The sequence below is a fragment of the Miniopterus natalensis genome, chromosome 17, assembly GCF_054644295.1.
Source record: "Miniopterus natalensis isolate mMinNat1 chromosome 17, mMinNat1.hap1, whole genome shotgun sequence".
In the NCBI taxonomy this organism is placed as follows: Eukaryota; Metazoa; Chordata; class Mammalia; order Chiroptera; family Miniopteridae; genus Miniopterus; species Miniopterus natalensis.
In genome coordinates this window covers 34,120,956-34,141,395 of record NC_142097.1, presented here as the reverse complement: position 1 = coordinate 34,141,395, position 20,440 = coordinate 34,120,956, and the positions used below count along the sequence as shown (strand labels likewise).

Sequence of the window (20,440 nt, the reverse complement as noted above, 5' to 3'; positions counted from 1 at the left end):
CGGCTCGCCTTGTTTTATCTCCGTCCATCGGCCACTGGGGACCCGTATCGCATGGACCTTTCTAGTGAGAACACCTGGGCTTGGCTGCCCCCTGGAGCCCTGCACCTTTGCCTATCCCTACAGGGGCCTAGGTCTTTGCTGACTGCTGCTTTAATCATTTCTTAATTTGCTTAAACATCTGGTCAAATTTTGGAAATAATCTCAACAGGAGGGTTTATGCTAACTTCTCATGGATATTGAGAGTTTCCACATGCCTCCTCTCTCCCCCTCCTGCATGCACACACACACACACACACACACGCATGCACACACGCACAGACAAATGGCCAAGGATCGTGAGACAGGCCTAGCCAAGAAAGAGAAAGTCAAGGGGTATGACGCTGGTCCCTCTCTTGGTTGCTCTTTGGGCTCCTAAAACGCAATATGCTACAAAATAAACATACCTGCTGGCCTCCATTCCTACCCTTTCTCTATGAATGGCACTGCTTTCTGCTCAGCTGCCCAGCCAGACCTTGAATAATCATCCCAGGTGCCACCCTCTCTACTGCATTCTGGTCACAATACGCCAGTGACCCTCCCGTGCCCTGAACCTTCTCTCACATTAGCACCTCCTCTCGTTCTTGCTGCCACCACCCTACTTCCGACGTTCATCACTCAACATTAGGTGAATACAGTAAGTGCCTGATGGTTTTCCTGGACCCGGTCGCACCCCCACCTCAATCCATTTTCCACACTGTGGCCGAGGAGGTTTTCCTGAAACACATATCTGATCATATTGCCTTGCTTAAAATTCCACAGGAGGCTTCAGGCTCCCCACCACGACGCTCAGCTCCTCATGCTCAGCCTCTGTGTCTCACCTCAGCTCCTATTTATGCCCCACATCCTGGCCTTTCGGAACTAAATGAAGCTCTGTTTGTGCTCTGACGTCTCTCGTCTACGGGCTTTGTCCATGCTGATCCCTCTTCCCTGCTGCCTGGCCAACTCCCACTTGTCCTTCAAGCCTTGGTTTAAGCAATCATTCTTCAGGAAGGCTCCCCTGGCACACGGTTGGCGCTTAAAAAATGTGTTGAATAAATGAATGAACCAAACAAAATGGTCGAGATGTGTTCTAGTAAACACCCCTCTTTCCTGCAGAAGCACAGTAATAACTGCAAAGGGGAAGGAATGAACGTAGGCCGGGGAATGAGAACCTTGGCCAAAGGTGACGTCAATATCATGGCTTGGGCAGAAGCCCCCCGTTTCAGGTGCCTTTGTCAAAATCTCCCTTTACAAAAGTGAGACAGAATCTGAAAGGATAGTCTGTCCACAGCACACCTGACGCTTGAACAATAACATAAGCTTGGAACCATCGGGAACCATCCAAGCGTAATGATCATGGTACTTAACTTCACTGATCTTACCAGCAATTGTCCTATCAAACTGTCTAGAAATTGAACGCAAGGTAACCACAAAGAACTTGGAGAACCCAAGCGACCTCTGGGTTGCGGCTGTTTAATCCGACTGGGGGCATGAGGGAGTGGTGGAGGGAGATAGATTCTGCCTCATATGATGATGACACACATTTAGATTCTGTGTCCCTGGAAGGGGGGTGGGGGGACCACACCTCATCTTCAGAGAAGAAAGGGAAATTTTCATGACTCTCTTAGGCCAGTGCAGAGGCTCTTCGAGCAACCGTCACGTTTAAAATTCTGATGATCTTCAGAAACTTCAAATGGCAACAACAGACATCTCAGTAAGACTGGTCTTGAGCCGAGTGGCATCAGCAACAGATGAAAGAACTTTCACCTGGAAGCCACCGCCTTGGAAAAGCAGCTCCCTCCACTACCTCAGAGACAGAGAGAGACAGCTGCCCTCCTAACAGGCTCTCTGTGTCTCTCCTTCGCCTTGGGGATAATGCTGGGCATTGTTCGTTTCGGAGATAGAGGCCTTTACCCCCCCCCCCCCCAGGAGCCAGACTGCTCTCTGGCAGAAGTCTCCATCACCAACACCTCCTCGCCGCCATCACCTGCTCCTTATAAACCACTTCACTTGAGAATTCAGTCTTAGGAAGGAAGAAAGGGGTTTCTAGCTGGGCTGCCCTGTAATCCAGCACGATCATTCCAGATGTTTTGACTCACTTAAAGGGAGTTCCTTGTCTGGACTGTCCATCTCAGGCAGCTTATTAGGGAGCGTGCCCTCCGAAGGTTCAGAGATAAGTCTCAGGGGGGAGCGCATTCCCCTATCAAGGCTTCATCACCCAGCAGGGGCTATTTAGAAGCCGGGCTTCTCAGCTTGTCTCCTCCACAAAGTGACACCAAGGCCCTCCTGTCAGCCACAGTCTTGGGCAGTGATGTCATCAGCTTCCTGGGTCATGTGGGTGGAGGCGGTCTCAGTTTCTGAATTACTGAGGTGCCTAAAAGCTTCACCGGCCGGCCATCCTGAAAGTACCATCAGAGCAGAGAGAACGGTCTTAGGGGCAAAGACCTCGAGAGTAGGAAACGAACCAGAAGTCTCCAGAGAAACTGCCTCATGACGCCTGGAGGGGACCGAGCTCATCCCCAAGCCCACGGCACCAAATGCGGGCTAATCCCAGCGACGGAGATGGGACAGAGCCTGTGGCACAAAGACATGGAGCCGCCTGATTGTGTTTTAGTGACAACACTGTCTAAAGAATTCTCACAAACACAGGCCCAGGAAAGGTGGAGAAACATACCCAGTGGGATCAGGTGCTTCCGCCACCCAGCCTCGGCCCACACGTCAACAGTGCTAACGACTCGGGGCCTTTCCAAGCCAGTTTGCCCACCAACCTCTGAGGCAGTGTGTTCAAACAGCCTTAGACAAAAGCTCTATTTTTTTTTTTTCCCTCCCTCCCCAGGCCTCCTGAACTCAGACTACCAGTGTGGAATTTTTAAATAACGAAAGGAATCCCGAATGCCACGCTGTGGGTAGCTTAACTTTGCTTGCTCCTTGTATGGCTTAATCAAACATTTAAAGATACGTGGGACGGATGACTCTTCCCAGGCCGGTGAGAAGTTTTGGGTCCCTCGGATAAAGAGGTGACAGACGGGTGAGTGTGGGACGTGACAGGGTACTACCCACCTGTGGCCCAGCATCAAAACAGATGCTCCATTTCAGGTCTCTTTTCACACGTAACGAGTACTCACTCCCTTATGGGTTTAACGGCAGTAGTTGGGTGTCTCGTCTATATATTTATTTTCTTTTTTAATGATGACTTATTTGGGTGACTGGAAGATACAAGAATGAAATGCTCTAACCTATTACTTAATTACTTTGACCACAGACACAATGGACCTACTTTCTAGCAAAATGAGTTACTGCTTCGAGCAGATCTCGTGAAGCCTGCTGCACATAATGGGATTTGTGCCAACGACTATATGTAGTTCCTCCTATCGCCTCACCAGCAGCCTGGTCTTTTCTCTTTTGCATGGGACCCTTGGTGATCCCGGCCACCTGGCAAGTACATGGGCAAGTATGTGAGGGTTGTGACATGATGTCTCAGAAATACTTGGTTTGAGCTGTGACAGAGTAAGAAGACCTTGTTTTGTTTTCTTCCATGAGTTCTCTGAGCCTTACTTTTCTCATCTTAAAAATTAGTCAAGAAGCCGAAATTAGTGATTAGTTTTTTTCTCCATCTCAACGTATCTGAGAGAGATGCATCTTTCCCCGTACGGGTGGGAACGCTTTTTAAATCGGAGGGGGGAAGGTAAGAAAGAAAAGAAGTTATCAGGATCCCCTGGATTGGAAGAATAAGGGATTTTCTCAAGTTATAAGTGAGATTTCCAGCCTAGAGGATTTCTAATATCCCTTGTAAATATGAAACCACGGCTACCTCCATAATCCACCATCCCTTAATTTTCTCTCTGTTTGTTCCCCAGCGAGGCTGGGAGCACCTCTTTCAAGGCTACATCAGTGATATTGTTCGCTAGCCTCGTGGCGGGCTCTGAGCTTGCTTACAGAACGTGAGTTCATAGAAACGCTTCTCGCTGCCAAATCTTAGACGTAATTGGCGCTTATAGTTTGAGAAATCTTTATCAAAAATATTATACATATATCAAGTGCTACATTTGTCAAAAATAACTCCCCATAAATGACTCTTTTCTGGCGCATGCGATCACAGGTTATTGCTTAAGTTTCTATGACTTAATTGGAGATTTTTAATCACCGAGGGTTCAACTTTGCAACTATTCTGTACGTACCGATGATGAAAAACAGACATCCCCAGGCAAATTTTAAAAAATGAAACCCACATACTTTGTTACTTACATGACATCACGTAAGTGATGGTTCGCAAGGCCACGGCAACTCACTCAGCGAGCCCAAGGCCCGGGCGCGCAGGCAGGGGACCCTCTGCGGTCTCCCCGCCCGGCCTCGCTCACTCCGTTCCCCAGCACGCAGGAGCCACCCCCCACCCCAATTTCTTTTCAATCAAACTAGGGAGCTGTCCTTTTCTCTTAATTCTCTGCAAACCTACCTGGGGGTGGGGGGGCAAGAGAGAGAGAGAAATATAAGAACTGCTGTGAGAAAGTTCAGCGGCAAAGGAGGAAAGCGGGGGGTAGGTGGTGTTGGAACTCATCTAAAGAAAACATGGGGTGATCCTAGAATCCTAGCCCCCCGGAGGGGCGAGGGGGCGCCAAGTTCTGCGTTTCTCCTAAGTGATCCCAGCAGCTGCAGCATGTTCTATGTGGCAACTCTTTTAGGATCTGAAAGGGTTTTCAAAGTCCTGCTGGCAGCTGCCTCCTGTCGCCCCACTCCGTAATGATTGAACCTCTGTTCCTTTTATAGAGTTGTTCTTTCCCTAATAAAACACTAAATGCTGGTCCGAGCAACTGTTCCAGGCTCGCTGGATGCAACGCTCCCTCCCTCTTCCTCCTCGCCCGACGTGCTTTTCTTTCCCGGTCACAATGGACCCCTGTGCAGGCCGCCGGGGCAGTGACCTGCTGCCGCCCAGGCAGGCACACGGGCGTGGAACTGCGCGCACACACGCACACACACAACACACACGGGCCCCGCCAGCCCCTTCAACCAAACCTGAACTCCACATGCATTTCCAGCTATTTTAAGAGCTGCTACTTTAAATCTGGGCAGCCGTCCTAAACACATGAAAGCGTACGCGGAGCACAGGCTGCCATAAACGAAGAACCGCAATCCATTGTGTCAGGAGCCTGCAGAGGTGACACCTTCAAGCTGTTTGTCAGAATCAAAGCTGTGGCTTGTCAGCTTTTGGATGGGAAGTTCGGCACAACAAGCGGGTTTTTTTCCCCCCTCGGGCAAATATGAACCATATTTTAAAGGTGTGAACTCCTTCCCGACTTCGAAATGCTGATGGAAACACCACCGTACCGGCCGAGGGATCGGCTGGAAGCGGGATCCTTGCTCATCTCAACCGTCACTGTCCTCCTCCCAGCCGTGGTCTGGGATCCCCAGGGAGAAGGCGCGGTCCCCCTCCCCGCATCCAGTACAGCAACATTTGAACGTGGCTTTTGTTTTTAGGGTTTTCGTGACGGCTTTATGTTTAATCAGTATTTTTATATTTCCATTTAGGATTGTAAGCTTCTCAAGAGCGGGAGCCTGGGTTATTCAGCTTTCTGTCACTGGCAGCTAGTAACATGCCTGGAATGTAGTAGTCGTTCAGGAAATGTTTGCTCAATAAACAAATGAAACCCTGAAAACAAAATGGACTTGGCGGGTGGGTGGCTGTAACGTTGGCAAACTGAAAATGTGCCCCCTCGGCCGCATTTGTTCCCAAGATTTTGAAAGCTTTTTGCTGGGCTCTTAATGAGAGAATCCTATCTTCTTAAAATAATTCTAGTTCGGTAATGGCCATTGGACAATAAATAATAATAATAATAAACACAACCAGAAAAAAGCTTCAAGCTCTAATGGATAGTAAACAAATTAGAGGCCCCCAAATTCTCTGTACGGCTTTTATTTATCTTAAGATCTCTCCGAAAGTATAGCTCGCATTGTTTTGCATGTGTGTTGTTTTACTGAGTGCTAAGCATTTTATTTAAACGGGTGTATTTATTTTTATTATGAAAAATATTTAAAAAGCAGATAAAATGTTATCATGAACCCCTATATACCCATCACCAGCTTTAATCATGATCAATTCGGGGCCACTCTTACTTCATCTATATAAATTAGGTTTACGCTTGAGTTTTGTGACAAACGGACTTGCCTAGAGCTCCCCAATTAGTTCATAATTACAGCCAACTTTCTAGTTTTGAGAAACCTCCCACTCAGAAGGTAGAAGTTTTGAGCCAAAATATGACATTGGACATGGATGCAGCTGCTTAAAATATGTCTTCATTAAAGTCAGATGAAGGAGATAAGCCCAGTCTCGGCCTCCGATGAACACCAAGTTTGCATTTTTTCTTTTAAGTATAAAAGTAGAACTCCAGTGCCTTCCATGAGCCCTTCTCACTCACACACACACACACACACACACACACACACACGAGTAAACACCCCAGTTTCTGCACAATTTCGTTAAGAGCGTGTCTGTCCCCAGACCTTTTGGTCATTAGCACTCACACCTCCTGTTCCCAGGTTCTGCGCTCACTCTTTGAAGAAATCCGAAGGCAAGGAAGCGGGACAGCAAAATAAACGCTGCAACAAATTGATTTTAAAGAACAGACCTTTATACATCTTTTCATTTTTATGGCTTAAGATGGTGCAAAAATGTTACTTACTCCCTAAACAGTTATTAGTCTCTGTAATGTAACATAGCAGATACTTTCTAAATCCTTTTAGCCTTCTCCCCCTTACTGGAAAGATCATCATTTCTTTTTTTTATTTTATTTCAAAGTGGATTTAATAAAGAAAAGGAGTGCTGTTAAAGTAATACGTGAGGCTCTGACATTAAGCAGTGCAACCCTGCGGAGTCGGCAAGAACAGGGTCTCTAATCTCCAGTGATTTATAGAGGCTCTTCCTTCATCTCTGTACTTGGGGAGGGCCAAAAAGTTTAGAGACAGCCTGGCGTCCCTCTTACTCCACACCACTAACTCCTGCTGGCCAGTCTGCCAGCGGAAACTTTTAACCCTGTGGCTGCCGGCCGACAGCACACCCATTAAAGCCGGTTTATTTGCTTTCGGAGGCCAGAGCGGTGTCACGTTGCAGTAATGCACATGGAGGTAAACATCCCCGTCTGACACTGGGAAACTGTAAGCAAAGAGCAAAAATGGAAGCTGAAAGCCAAATTGGGCTCACGCGGAGATGACTGCGAAGAGTCAGAAGAGGGGCCCCTTTTGGAGAGTCGGTGAGACTCTGGTGGGTGAGCACCCCCACCTCGCCGTGGAGTGCGCCCGCGGGGGCGCCTGGCTGTACTCTCTCCCCTGTAAGGCCCAGCACTCGGAAATACAGCTCAAAGTTCCAGAACATGATTAGAAGGGTCGGACAACATTAAGAGTCTGAAACAAAGCCGTTCCCGTGAGTGGACTGAGGGATGGGAAGGAAGGCGCCCTTTTCCCGGGCCCTTCCCAGAGGCAACGTGCACAGAAGGGGCAGCTGGGCCTGTGTGGCCACCGGTCCTCGTGGAACTCGGAGGGCTGAAGGGTTGATGCTATGCCGCGGACACTAGTCATTTTAAATACTGTTTTGGTTGATAAATACTATGAGCATATTTCCTCACCCTCTTCCTCTGTCCTCTAAAACCAAAATCTCCTGGTCCAAGGCTCCCTTGAACACCAAGATGCCTGCAAAACGCCAGCCACCACCTGGGCCTGCGCAGTAAATGGAGGTTCTTAGTACCCCCCCCCCCGGGCTGGCACACCGCGTCTTGAGAGGCCTGGCAGATGGGGTGGTAGCTCCCTTCCAGGCACGTCTGCATTAAAACTGTCAGGAAACTTCTCGGCCCTCTGGGAGGCCATACTTTGTGGGTGCCTCAGACTTGGTTCCTCATCTCTAGAACCCAGATAAGGAAGTAGTCTTCCTAACCATCAGGAGTGAAGGAAAGCTTGGAGTCAAGGTCATGGGCTAGACCGCATCTTCTAAAAGATCAGAGCACCGAAGCTGCCCGACGGGATCTAAAGCGGCAAGTGCGTGCTGACCTACAGCTAGGACATAACCTCAGGCCCCTGCCGCCTGGGCCGCTCCTGACACAGACAGATGCGGAGCCCCACTTTAAGAGGCTTTCTGGAATCAAGTGCACAGGTCAAGAAGACTGACAACAATCAATATCACTCACTTTGGGGCTGGAGATGGCACGTCAAGGTCACGAAATTCACAACTGACAGTAGCAAGAGCAGACAGCAAAAGACCTCACACCCCCTAGCCACAGCCCAAGCGTTTTCCGTGATTTGAGAAACTGGTTGAGCGCCTCCTTGGATGGTGGGGCTCGGGAGGAAACTGAGGCAGAGGCAGGAAGCCACTTGCTCGAGAGCTCACGCGAAGCAGCGAGAACGTCAGCGCCGGGGCCCTGGGCTCCGGGCTCCGGGCTCGCGGTCCATCGTGGGACCCGGAGGAAGCTCGCTGGCAGCTGAGAGCTGGAGCTGTGGACATGTCAGGCCTGCGCTGAGTCCTGGTTCCTGTCTTTGGCAAGTGACTTCAAGTCCAAGCTTCAGTTCACTCTTCTTAAAACAGTAATAATAATTGTACCCATGTAAGGCCATGAAGAGTCGATTGAGAGAGATCAAAAGCCTTTAGAATGAGCGGTACCTGGCACACAGCGCACGCCGGACAAATGTTCTTAATTATTGTTGTTGTTGTTATTACCGTTTTTCTTCAGAAATTCGTGCTGGTCCCACTCAAGGCAAAGGGCTAACAAGTACAGCCTTCTGGAACAGCACGTGGCCCTCAGGCCGACTCCAAGCTGCTCTGAACCGAAGGGTATGGCAGACAGCGTTCCCCGCGACAGCCGCCACCATATGCCGCCTCGTTCCTGCCACATTTGGTTGTGATTTAGCCCTGCGCGGGCCTGTGCCTCAACTAGACAGGGCTCTTCTGGGGCGGAGGCCACCTACTCCCAGTCACCGCTCCAGTGCCGGGCGCCGTAGGTGAGTGGCCCACAAGCATCTGCTGAATTAACAAATGAGTGAATGAAGTTTAAAGGCCCCAGGAAGCTTTCTCTTTCCTTCTCTAGCCAGGATTTCTAGGTTGTAACTTGTCTAAATGTGCTGCCTTCTCACTGGAGTCAGCCCAGGGCAGAGTTTAGATACCAAACATATTTACGGTCAAACCTCTGAAGGTGACTCGCGCGCCAGGAGTCCCTGTGTGATGCTTGGGGCGACTCTCTCAGGCTGTGAAGTGAGTATTTAACACATGACGCTTCTTAGCAGCGTTCCCACAGATGCCTGCGCACTGTCAGTGCTGTTAGTGTGAAAATCCCTATTTTGTCAGGTTATTTTTTCTGTCCCAGCACCAAGCAGCAGCAGGCTAATGTGAGAAAATCTAGAGAAACTCCTTCTAGGTCGGGTTGTTGTCAATGGCCTAAGGGTCATACACACCATGTCCCAGTCCTCCTCTGGTGGCCCCCTTATAGGCTCACACGAACCAGAGGCCTTTCCACACGCCAGACTTCCCGGGCCCGGGAGTAGGAGCCCATCAATAAACCCAACCGCTGCTGCTTGGCCTCATCATGATGACTTTCGAATGCAGAGTCTGAGGATTTATGAACAAGGAGAAATGTGTCACATCCCCCACCAGCCTCACCAAGGGCCAACTGCAAAGACCTTCCCTCCGAACCCAGCAAAGCAATCCCAGAGGATCCGGGAAGAAGTATGTGGAGCTAAGAGCTTAGTGGCGGTCTGGTGACTCACACCCACACACTGGGCACTCTCTGGAGGAAATTCCCACCAGTCATTTCCTCTTATGAAGCATTTCTGGTCAACAACTGAAAAAGGTGCCACAATATTCTGACAGCCAAAGGCTGGTGCTGGCCTTAGGCCTCAGGTTCCACAAGGCAAGCTCCAACATTCACTTGATTTTTTAATTTTTTTTTTTTAAAAGACAAGCTTCCCAAGTCTTGAAAATCAGAAAGTAGTGGAGCTCTAGAATGTAGAGGACTAGGCTGATTCACCCAAAGTAGGGTCCAGAAATGGGAAGGAAGAGGTCAGAACCTGGAGGCCCAGCTGCAGGCTCCTCACCTCCAGGAAAGTGCTCATCCCCAGCTCCCCGCTCCCTCTCCGCCCCTGATAAACAAGCCTTATCGGCCACCCACACTACTTCAGTTAGTAAAAGGGTTTAGGAATGTAAATCACACTGGAGTGAAGTGTGATCCTAATTTGCACTTAATCAAAGCCAATTAGAAGTACATTATTTACACGAAGCCCATGCATCTCAATTATGCCTAGCTGCAGCCCAAGACAGTTTGAGTCCAGACCTTAATTCTGCTTAATTAGAGAAGTAAACATTTTCACTGAGTCAATCCCCCAGTCTGGTCTAGAGCCTATGGGTAAACTGAACCAAGCACGCAGAGCTCCTCACTCAGGGCCAAGAAAGCGTAACTGACACTTGTTGGCAATCAGCAGGAAACAGAGATAAGCCCGATTCAGGCCTGGGGGCTCCTCGGGGCTGGACGGCAGCACTGGGTTCCCTCTTTTACACCCACTCAATAGCATATTTGTTTTCTCCCTTTTCTGAATTTTTTAGCAAGATAAACCACAACCTGGGGGGATGGCAAAGCAAAGGGCCTCAATTCAGCTCTCAGCTGATCTGCTCATTTCTCTGGCTCGTGTGGTCCCTGGTGTACTGGGATGAAGGTGGTATCAGGGTAGCTGGTTTGAAACAGGAGGGAGCAGAAGAGGCGCCCAGGTCAGGGCGGGGCAGGGGACTAGGAGAGAGCAGCTTAGTCTGAGCAGAGACGGAGTGAGAATAGGAATTTAGGGGAACAAGGCTTCTAGAGCCAGGAGGGGGCCTTGGTGACAACTGCTTGAGGACGTCACTCACCCATCCATTCAGTGAATAGGTGTTGGGCTGTACACTGGGCACCAGGAAAGCTTCTGCTGCCCTTTCTGGGGCGGCCTCGGGGCACTGCCCTATGCCTTGCCTTGCCGGGCCTGGGCAAACCCCCTCCTCACTTCACTGGGGAGCGAGGGTCTACGGCTCTCCAGGCAGAGACCCTGATGGCTCATCTGAAGGTTCCTCCTCTCCACGCTGACAACAATCAGCAGGGCCTCATGGGAACAAATAAATACCCAGGCAGATGGAAAAGCCTGTAATGCAGCGAAGCCTAAACAGCATCCTCCAACTGGCTCAGGCAGAGAAAAGAAAAATAGCAAAGAAATGCAGCCGTGGGCTGCACGGCTCACTCCGAGGAGCCCAGAAGCAGCAGAGATCCACAAGGCTCAGGTCACCCCACCAGGGACAGTGAAGGCTGCCGGGGAGGGGGGCCAGGCTCTGACGTGAACTCTAGTTCCCAAGTTCTAATCGCTGAAAAAATCAATGGGCTCTCTGATGTCATTTTGGTATGTATCCCCTCTAAATCCAGGGGCCACCCCTTTGTCGCCCTTCGCCGCTGCTACCTCCTCCGAAGCAGGGGCAGAGGGGGGGAATGAAATAAACACAATATAACGTACTTGGCACGGAGTGGGTGGTCTGGGGACGGACTAAGAAGCCAAGGCTAATTAGAATCGTCGGCCCCTTTCCAGCACAAGTGGTCCCATTTGTTCTGAAAGGACCAGGAAGCGCCACTGAACATCCCAAAGGCCCAACTGTTTCCAACACAAAGGTGCAAAATGAAGTGACATGACCATCACAGCGCCCGCTGTGACATCACAACCCCGTGGTATCCCTTAGATATAAGGCGCCACGGGCTGCCGTGTTTTGAATTTTAATGGGGCAAATTACAAATATATGTATTTCCAATTGTTAAAATTCACTTAATTACATACTTAAGATCTCTGTATTTCACTTATGAAAAATTTACCTCAACAAAAAATGTTTAAGGCCCCGGCCGGGTTGCTCGGTTGGCTAGAGTGTTGTCCCGAGAGGGCAAGGTTACAGGTTTGACCTCCAGTCAGGGCACATACAAGAAGCAACCAATGAATGCATGAATAAGCGGAACAACAAAAAGATGTTTCTCTCTCTCTCTTTAAAAAAAAAAAAATCAATTTAAAAGGTAGCTTAAAAATTCACATTTTAGGTAGATCAAGGGATGATATAATTTGACCAACTTGTTAAACCATAATGGAAACAAAAGTAACAGTGTTCAATCCTTTTCAGACTGAGGTCTAGAAACTTCTAGAAAGGTTTGGTCCACAGTACTCTGCTGACAGACTTCCTTCTTTTTTTCAAACCAGCTCTTTTATTTTATTAACAAGTCCCAAACATAACTTTCCATAACTTGGTCATTTGACAAGTGCTTGGAGCCTTCCTGGGTCAAGCTAGGGAATTTTCCCTCGCCGCCACAGGAAGTCACATCTGTCTAAGAGTAAACCAATTCTAGTTCCCAAAAGATTTTGCCTTTGAACTCTTTTGGCACAACCCGAAGGAACTGGCTTCTCCGTCCTTGGATATTAACCCAATGCCCCGCCCACTTATCCCAGCCATCCACTCTAAAAAATTACTAATCGGGACACTTAGGGAGAACTTCCCACTAAAGGTGCAATTCCTCCCCTGCCCCCTTGCGCAGCTCCCAACCAGGAGGCTCAGTAAAGACTTCACATCGGCAAGGTATTCCCAAAGAAGCAATAAAGGAAATTTCACATTTACGAGGTTGGCTTTTTCTAGAGACCAATTTTATTTCAAACCTGAGGCCAATTAGGGAGAAAATAATAGAAGCAGGTATGCATAGTCCAATGTTCTAACCTCAAGGTCCCCCCCCAAGAAATCATATACAACTGTGTTCACCAAGAAATCATCCCGAATAATTATTTTACAATTTAAAAAGCACTTGCGCCTGGCCAGGCGTGGCTCAGCAGTTGAGCATCGACCTAGGATCCAGGCGATCGGGTTCGATTCCCGGTCAGGGCACATGCCCGGGTTGCGGGCTCGATCAATGACTTTCTCATCATTGATGTTTCTGTCTCCCTCTGCCCCTCTCCCTTCCTCTCTCTGAAATCAATAAAAACATATTTAAAAAAATAAAAATAAATAAAAAGCACTTGCTCACCTATTATTTGATTTGCTCTTATTAGATATTCACAAAAACCTAAGAGGCAGGTATACAGTAGATAACAGGTATGTCTATGTTACTGTTAGTCAATGAGGTCTTCCGAACAAAAACTCAGCATTTCTTTCACTATATGAAACAGTCTAAATGGAAAGAGGATTAGGAAAAAGTTCTTGAGCATCTTTACGCGTGCAACCTTCTGGTAAAAAGGAAGTTCTAGAGAGAAGAAAGTACAGATTTATCATAAAAACATAGGAGATTTTTCTAATCAACAGAGGAAAGTTATCCTAAAGTATGGTGCAAACCTCAGAAGCCACGAAAAATTACTGATAAATTTAAACGAATAAAAATTTTAAATATTGTATGGCAAAAAAAGTATCACAAACATGTTAAAAGATATTGATGAACTGAGGAAAATGTTTATAATACATGTGACAAATAAAATGCTAATTTCCTTCCTATGGAGAAAGCTTCTCCAAATCAATACAAAGACTAATGACCCAATAACCATAGAAAAATGAGTGAAGAACATGAATGGAGAGCTTAAAAATATGGAATTTAAATATGAGAAAATATGCTCAATGACAATCTAAGAGAAATGCAAATTAAAATGACAATGAAATATCACATTGACCCTGATAAGCAAAACCCAGAAAAATCTGACAACGTGATCTCTTGGAAAGGTATCGAGAAACAAGCACTCTCATATCGGTGGTGGGAGTATAAATTAGTATAGCAACTATGATGGACAGTCTGGCGTTAGATAATACAATTACAAGTGCACATACCCTTTACCTTGGGGATTTTACTGCTGAAAACGAATTGCACAGCTACGACTACACACATGGCCAAAGATGTAAGAGGATATTTACTTTAGCATTGTTTATGATGACAAAAGTTTGAAAAGCATCTGTGTCCAACAATAGGGGTTCTAAGTAAATTACGGTAAAACCTTACAATGAAAAACCACGCTGTCTCTAAAAAGAATAAGAAAACGCCATAAATGCCAAAAAAGGAAAAATCTCCAAGATATATTGACATATAATAAAAGTAAAGTACAAAAGAATGTGCCGAGTAGGGTGTCCTTTTGAGGTACAGGAAAAAGGATGTTTGTGTGTGCACAGAATATCCTCGGCGTGACACACAGGAAGCTGGTGGCCGTATCACCTCTGGGGAAAGGCTGGCCGACGGGCTGGGAGCCTTCTCACGGTGACCATTTTGCGACTGATTTTCTGCTTTAACGGCATGGTATGTAACACCTATTCAAAAAGCTGGAATACCATGGGAATAAAGAAGGCTGACGAATTGGGACTTGCTGGAAAAAGGCCTTTGATCTGTTAATGGTCCAGATAGACCCCTACGGCTTCACCTTTGCTGCCCAAAGGAGCAGGCATGTTTGAAGAGAGCCCACAGAACCCCTGGCTCTGGTATTGCCCATGTAAACACTAACCTGTGATAAGAATGTGCTTGCGGGGGCCACTTCTTGCTGGGCGCGCACACACACACACACACACACACACACACACACACAGTACCAGCCTTTCATGTGACTACACCTCTTTTCCAAGCTTGTCTATCCATCATTTCATCAAATCTTGACACATTCCAAGGAAGGCACTTTGATTCCTTCCTGTTATATAGATCTGTATATCGAAGCTCAGAAAACTTAAGCTACCCCAGATACAAAATCTTAAATTGGTAGAGCTGTGACTCAACCCTCGATCCCCTAATTCCAAAGTAGATATTCCTTCTATCATGCCAACTACCAAACATTGCCTTCTAAAGATGAGTCTGTGACTACTCTCTCCCCAAGCTGTGTTGATTAAAAGCAATGAGGTATGTATGTTGCTCCTACAGCTACCTGGATGCGTGGCATCCAACAGCCTCCTGAACTTCAACGAATTATAACCACCTTTCTCTGGATATCCAGGGCACTCGAGTGTAAAGCAGGGAATGTGGACTATAAGAACTCTGTGATCCCTCACAATTCTACTCTTCAATGAGATAGAGGATTTCTTGAGTTCTGCTGACAGCGAGGAGAGAATTACCCCAGGGCTGAACATTTAACTAAAAAGAAGTTTTAATTACTTAGAGCCAAGCTCAGTAAAGAGTTAATGTAGAGAGAGACTGGGAGAGGGACAAGGGGTGAGCCAAAGGAGGCTTAGCAAAACTCCCATGGTCACAGTCACCCAGCCAGCATGGCGCAGCCAAGCCCTAAGTGGCTTGTGGTTACCTGCCCGGCTTTTTTTTTTTTTACTCAAGCAGAGGGATCAGTGCCACCTCACCATGGAGGCCCAATGGCTTGGCCCACTATTTTAAACATGGTTTGTGGTCTATACCAAGATGGATTGAACAACTCTGTATCCTCCAAGGGATTAAGATAGACTGTAACATATGCTTATCCCAATGGCAGTGATGGGGACTAGTGAACAGACATTGGGCCACATCAACAATTAGACCCAAAATTTTTCTCAAAATATCCTCTGCAAGGCCCCAGCGAAAAGTCTGAAAAATACTAACAGTGCCTGGGAGCACCGTCATTTTAATAATATTGCCTTCCAATCCATAACACAAGGTGTCTTTCCATTTATTTAGGTCTTCTATAATTCCTTTCAACACTCTGTGTTTTTCAGAGTATAAACTTTGCACTTCCTATGTTAAATTTATTCCTAAATATGTTCTAATTTTTTTTGATGCTAATAAAAAATAAATGGGATTGTTTCCTTAGTCTCACTTTCAGCTTGCACAAGGCTACTGTACAGAAATACAAGGGACTGTGCATATTGCTCTTCTATTCCGCATCCTTGGTGAATGAGTTGCCTTTTGCAAGGTTTTGTTTCTAAGGCTCTTAGAAACACTGAAGCATCGTGGCGGCTTTGTTTTTGAATCAACTGAGCTAAGGTGGAGCTACATTTCCCAAAATGTCCTCCCCTGTATGACTGTGAGTTAGGACTGGCTATAAGAAAAATATATAGGAGATGCAGAAGGTGGAAATGCAGCAGCAGTCGTTACCCTCTGCTGCTCGTGTGCTGGCCAACCCACCAGGCCTGCACACCCGCCAGCCCCCCCAGGCATCATCCTTCAGATTCTCCAAGTCCCAGGCCCAGTGTGCATGCAGCTGGCAGGGAGCAGCGCCAGCTCTGCTGCAGGCCATCCATGTTATCCAGGCTGATGGCACCGAGGAACAGGAGTGGCTTCCAGTTTACCCCACGGGTTAGTTTGTCCTTCCCCTCTGCCACCTCACAATGAAGGTTCTTCCCAACATCAGCCCTGATCTGTACTCAGGCCCAGTGAGAGACTCAAAGGCCACAGGGATCTTCAACAGCTTCCACAACCAAAGAAGGTCACGCAGAGATCCAATCATTCTCATTCTGTACCAGTGGTTCTGCTTCTGTGACCAAAACCTACGCTATTTATGTTATTCTAAGTGGTACCGCTCTGGTGCAGGATGTTGAGGGGACAGACTGAACACTGGTCAGGACAAGGGGTGTATGGGAGCTCTCTGTAGCATCCTTTCCATTGTTCTGTGGACCTAAAACTTCTCTAAAAAATTAACGCTATAAAAAATATGAACTTTTAAAAGGATAAATGCCACAGTATTCCACTTATTTGAGGTATCTAAAGTAGTCCGACTCAGAAACAGAACGTAGAATGCGGTTCCCAGGGGGCTGGAGAGGGAGGGAGGCACAGCAGTTGTTCAACGGGTGCACAGTTTCAGTTTTGCAAGATAAAAAAGAAAGCTGGAGACCTGTTGCACAATCGTATGCATGAAGTCAAGGATGCTGTACTGCACACTTCAAAACAGTTACGGTGGTAAACTTTAAGTTATGTGTTGTTGTTTTACCAGGAAAAATAATCATTGGAATCTGGTAAAGGGAAAGCAAAAGGAAACTAAAAAATGTGGTGACGGAGGTGACGGTGCTATGAAAGGAGAGGGACAGACAGGCAGATGACAAACACTATCATTTACTATATAATTTTATCTTCCCAATGGGAACAAGGATATGCCTTAAAGATAGACTCTAAGTCTTACCCATTTTCATGTCTGGAGAGTCAAGAGAATCTTTTGTTAATAAAAGCACTGAATGAGTAAACGAATGAATAAATAAATGCGGAACAGGTAGGAGTGGAACAAGTAAAGGTGCTAACTGTCCCCAAGATCAAATATGACTGGGGTCCTGTATCTTCACCGAATGACAGATCTGTGGCCTGAGTGACATTACAAGTGAGTAATAGTTTCTCTCCAGGCACGAGATGTAGGACATGATGTTAAATATTCAAGAGATACATGACCTAGTTTTTCGGGGGGGTGGGGGGGTTGGGTTTTCAGCGAGCTCTGAGCATACACGGGCCTATATAGGGCAGGTTCGTGGACACAGAAGGGAACGAGACCATAGGGAGCAGAGTCTTTTACTCTAGGGTCATGTTTCGGGTCAGACAGTCCTTTCTTACATAGCCCTTCCTGGCTCTGCTCTGGAAAATTCCATGTTTCACCTCCTTGCCACCACCCTCCTTGAGTTCGGGATCAGACTGTAAGCCTGCGGGCATTCCATGCTTCTTGCCAGGGATGACACTTTTTGGCAACATGTCATTCATTCATTTATGTATTCACTCACTCACTCACTCATCCACTCACTCATCAACCACGGCTAAACGCTGGGAATTCAAAGGTAAGTAAGATATGGTTCCTCCCATTGACAAGCATGGAACATGCAAGAAAGATCTCCTTTAAAAACCCACCCAGCAGTCATCTGTCGGTAAGGGCCCTGAGTATTTCTGAGGGACCAGTTAATCTCGTTTGACTTTCTAAAGAAATACAAGCCTTGATATCAGTACTGACTGTTTTTTAAGTTACCAATCACCGTGGCCATTTAAAAATGATCTTTCCTATCTTAGTAGAGAGGGGACCAGAAGAGAAAAACCCTTGCTTTGGGAATTCTGGTTTTAGAAAGAACATGTGGGGTGGCCCCATCTGAACGTATCTCTGGCTGGAGATAGTTAATCCCTGGCAACATATGATGTGCGTGCGTGAGGACACTGTTTATTCCAGCCTTTCTGCAATTTACAAATCGAAACAAATAATGGTGGAGACATTTGCAACTATGGAAAAAGGGTGTTTACAAAGTGGGAGAAAACAGACTAAATAGGCTTAGATTACAGAAAATTTCTAACACGGCACGGGATGGACTCCATAACAACACAAGGTGCAAAGGGCGATGAGTCAGACTTATTGTAGCAATTAGATCTTTTACAAGATTTCCTAAATATGTCAGTTTCAGAAAACAGTATCTCCGTGCAAGGTCATCTTGGTGAACCCTGGGGACGCTAGACGGGAAAATTTTCCTAGGCCTCTTGTTTCCTCTCTCCACCCTGAGATATAGCTTCTCAGATACCAGGTCTTAGTTTAGTGTTAAATCATTCAAGCTCAAGGTGCTGCTCACACTTTCCTTTGGAAACTAATTCTCCTTTCCCAAACCTTTCCTTAAATGGCATTGCTCACAGCGAGTTTCCTTGTGACAAGCATGAGGCATGCAAGAAGGATCTCCTTTAAAAATCCACACAGCAGTCATTTTCTTTGCCCGCTAATGGGCTTAGGTCTCTCGCTCTCTCTCTCTCCCTCCCTCTATCCCTCTCCCCTTCCCCTCTCTCATCATTTTTAAAACTATTTATGTCCTTCACCTATTGCGTATCTTCTCTTTTTAGCGCTGAATGTCCTATCTCACTCCCTAAATACTGGCGTAAAAATGAGGTCAAGTCCCAAACTACAATCCTTAATTTGCTATCTTGGTTGTTAACAGTGTTCATATGAAAAAAAAACACCCGATCGCTTGTTAATGATCAAAAGGGGTCTGTCTGCCTAGAATAGATATCATTTTAATGAAAGTGAAGACAAGTTTCCCCATGTTGAAACTGACCCTGACTCCAGGGCTTTCATATGGGTTTCATAACTTTATAAAAACAATAACCAAACAGCGACTCATTAGAGAAGAGGAAGGGAAACAGTTTCGTATCCATGAAAGGTGACACTGGGTTTTCAGAAGATAAAGACATTTATCTTTTATGGGGTGGGGGAAGAATAACTATTCCCCCCGCTCAGTTGGCAAGAGAAGGTGTAAGTTCACAAGCGTGTATTACAAAAATAGAACAAAGATTTTTTTCAGGATAAAGGTAAAGACCACGATCATTCGCTCTTCTCACGCAAAGCCCAAGACAGCACTGCACACCAAACCCTGGGAAATACACTGCTTGATGGGGGGAAGAATGATGACCTTGTGCCAGGAAATCCTGCCACTCATTTCTGTATCAAATGAGCCCGTATCAATAACTGCAGGCATGAACTGGCGACCCCTCCTTACAGTCAACACGAACCGGAGCCAAGACAAGATGGTAGAAACCAGGTCCACAGAAGCAGAAATTTGGTCTAGAATATTTTCCAGGGAAAATGTTGATTAGATTTTTATTTTCTTCTTTGTATAAGCAGGAAAGAATGGAATGATTATCTATTATTTATCAGGCACTATACTATGTTCTACACAGCATCTCATTTAATCCTGAAAATATCCCGGTGAGGTTAAAGCTGCATGTAGCTGCATGTAGCTTTCATTCTTGCATTTTTACTCTACATGATGAAGATATCATGATTTAAAAGAAAAAATCTGATTCTTTTATTTGCCTGAACATTATTGTATGAGTCTTCTTTTATAAAACTCAGAACTTTCCATGGAGTATCTACCTAGGGGTGGAACCGAGGGATGCCAAAAATATTAATCACTGACACTTAAATAGTGCTCATTTTGTGCCAAACAGTGTTGTCAGTGGTTCATACATATGAACTCATTTAATTTTCACAATAACCTTATGAGGACTCTGTTATCTCTGTTTTTTCAGATGAGAAGTAGTCTGGCGCTAGAATCTATGCAGCTTCACTAAACATTGCGAATTACCTTCCAAAGCGGTTACACCGATGTACACATCTACCATCAGCGAGTTCCCACATCCTTGCCAACGCCTGTGGTCAACGTTTTTAAGTTTTGCTATCCGAACACGAAGTTCTACGTTTCTCCTGCGTGAATAACCATCGGTCCCGGCACAGCTTATTGACTAGTTCGTCCTGCGGCCCTAATCTGTAACGCTCACTCTGGCATATTTCAAGTTTCTACGTACATGTGGATTCCGTTCCTCTGCTTGTCTGTTTCTGTAACAATCTCATTCTGTCTTATGATCGTTTATAATCCATTTTAATATCTGGCAGGGCAGAAATTAAATGAGATTCTAATAAAAATCATAATAGGCCTGTTGGTCTCCAAAATTGTTCTTTGCTGTTTTTGACCCTTTGGTCTTTCCATGTGAAGTTCACGATCACTTTGAACATGTTTATTGAAGAAGCCTGT

At 46.4% G+C, this 20,440-nt stretch overlaps 1 protein-coding gene across 2 annotated transcripts in view; it reads right to left on the bottom strand.

Annotated features, from left to right (window-relative positions):
* Positions 1-20,440, bottom strand: part of BCAS3 (BCAS3 microtubule associated cell migration factor) — a 420,091-nt gene that overhangs the window by 74,129 nt on the left and 325,522 nt on the right. The window lies entirely within an intron of this gene.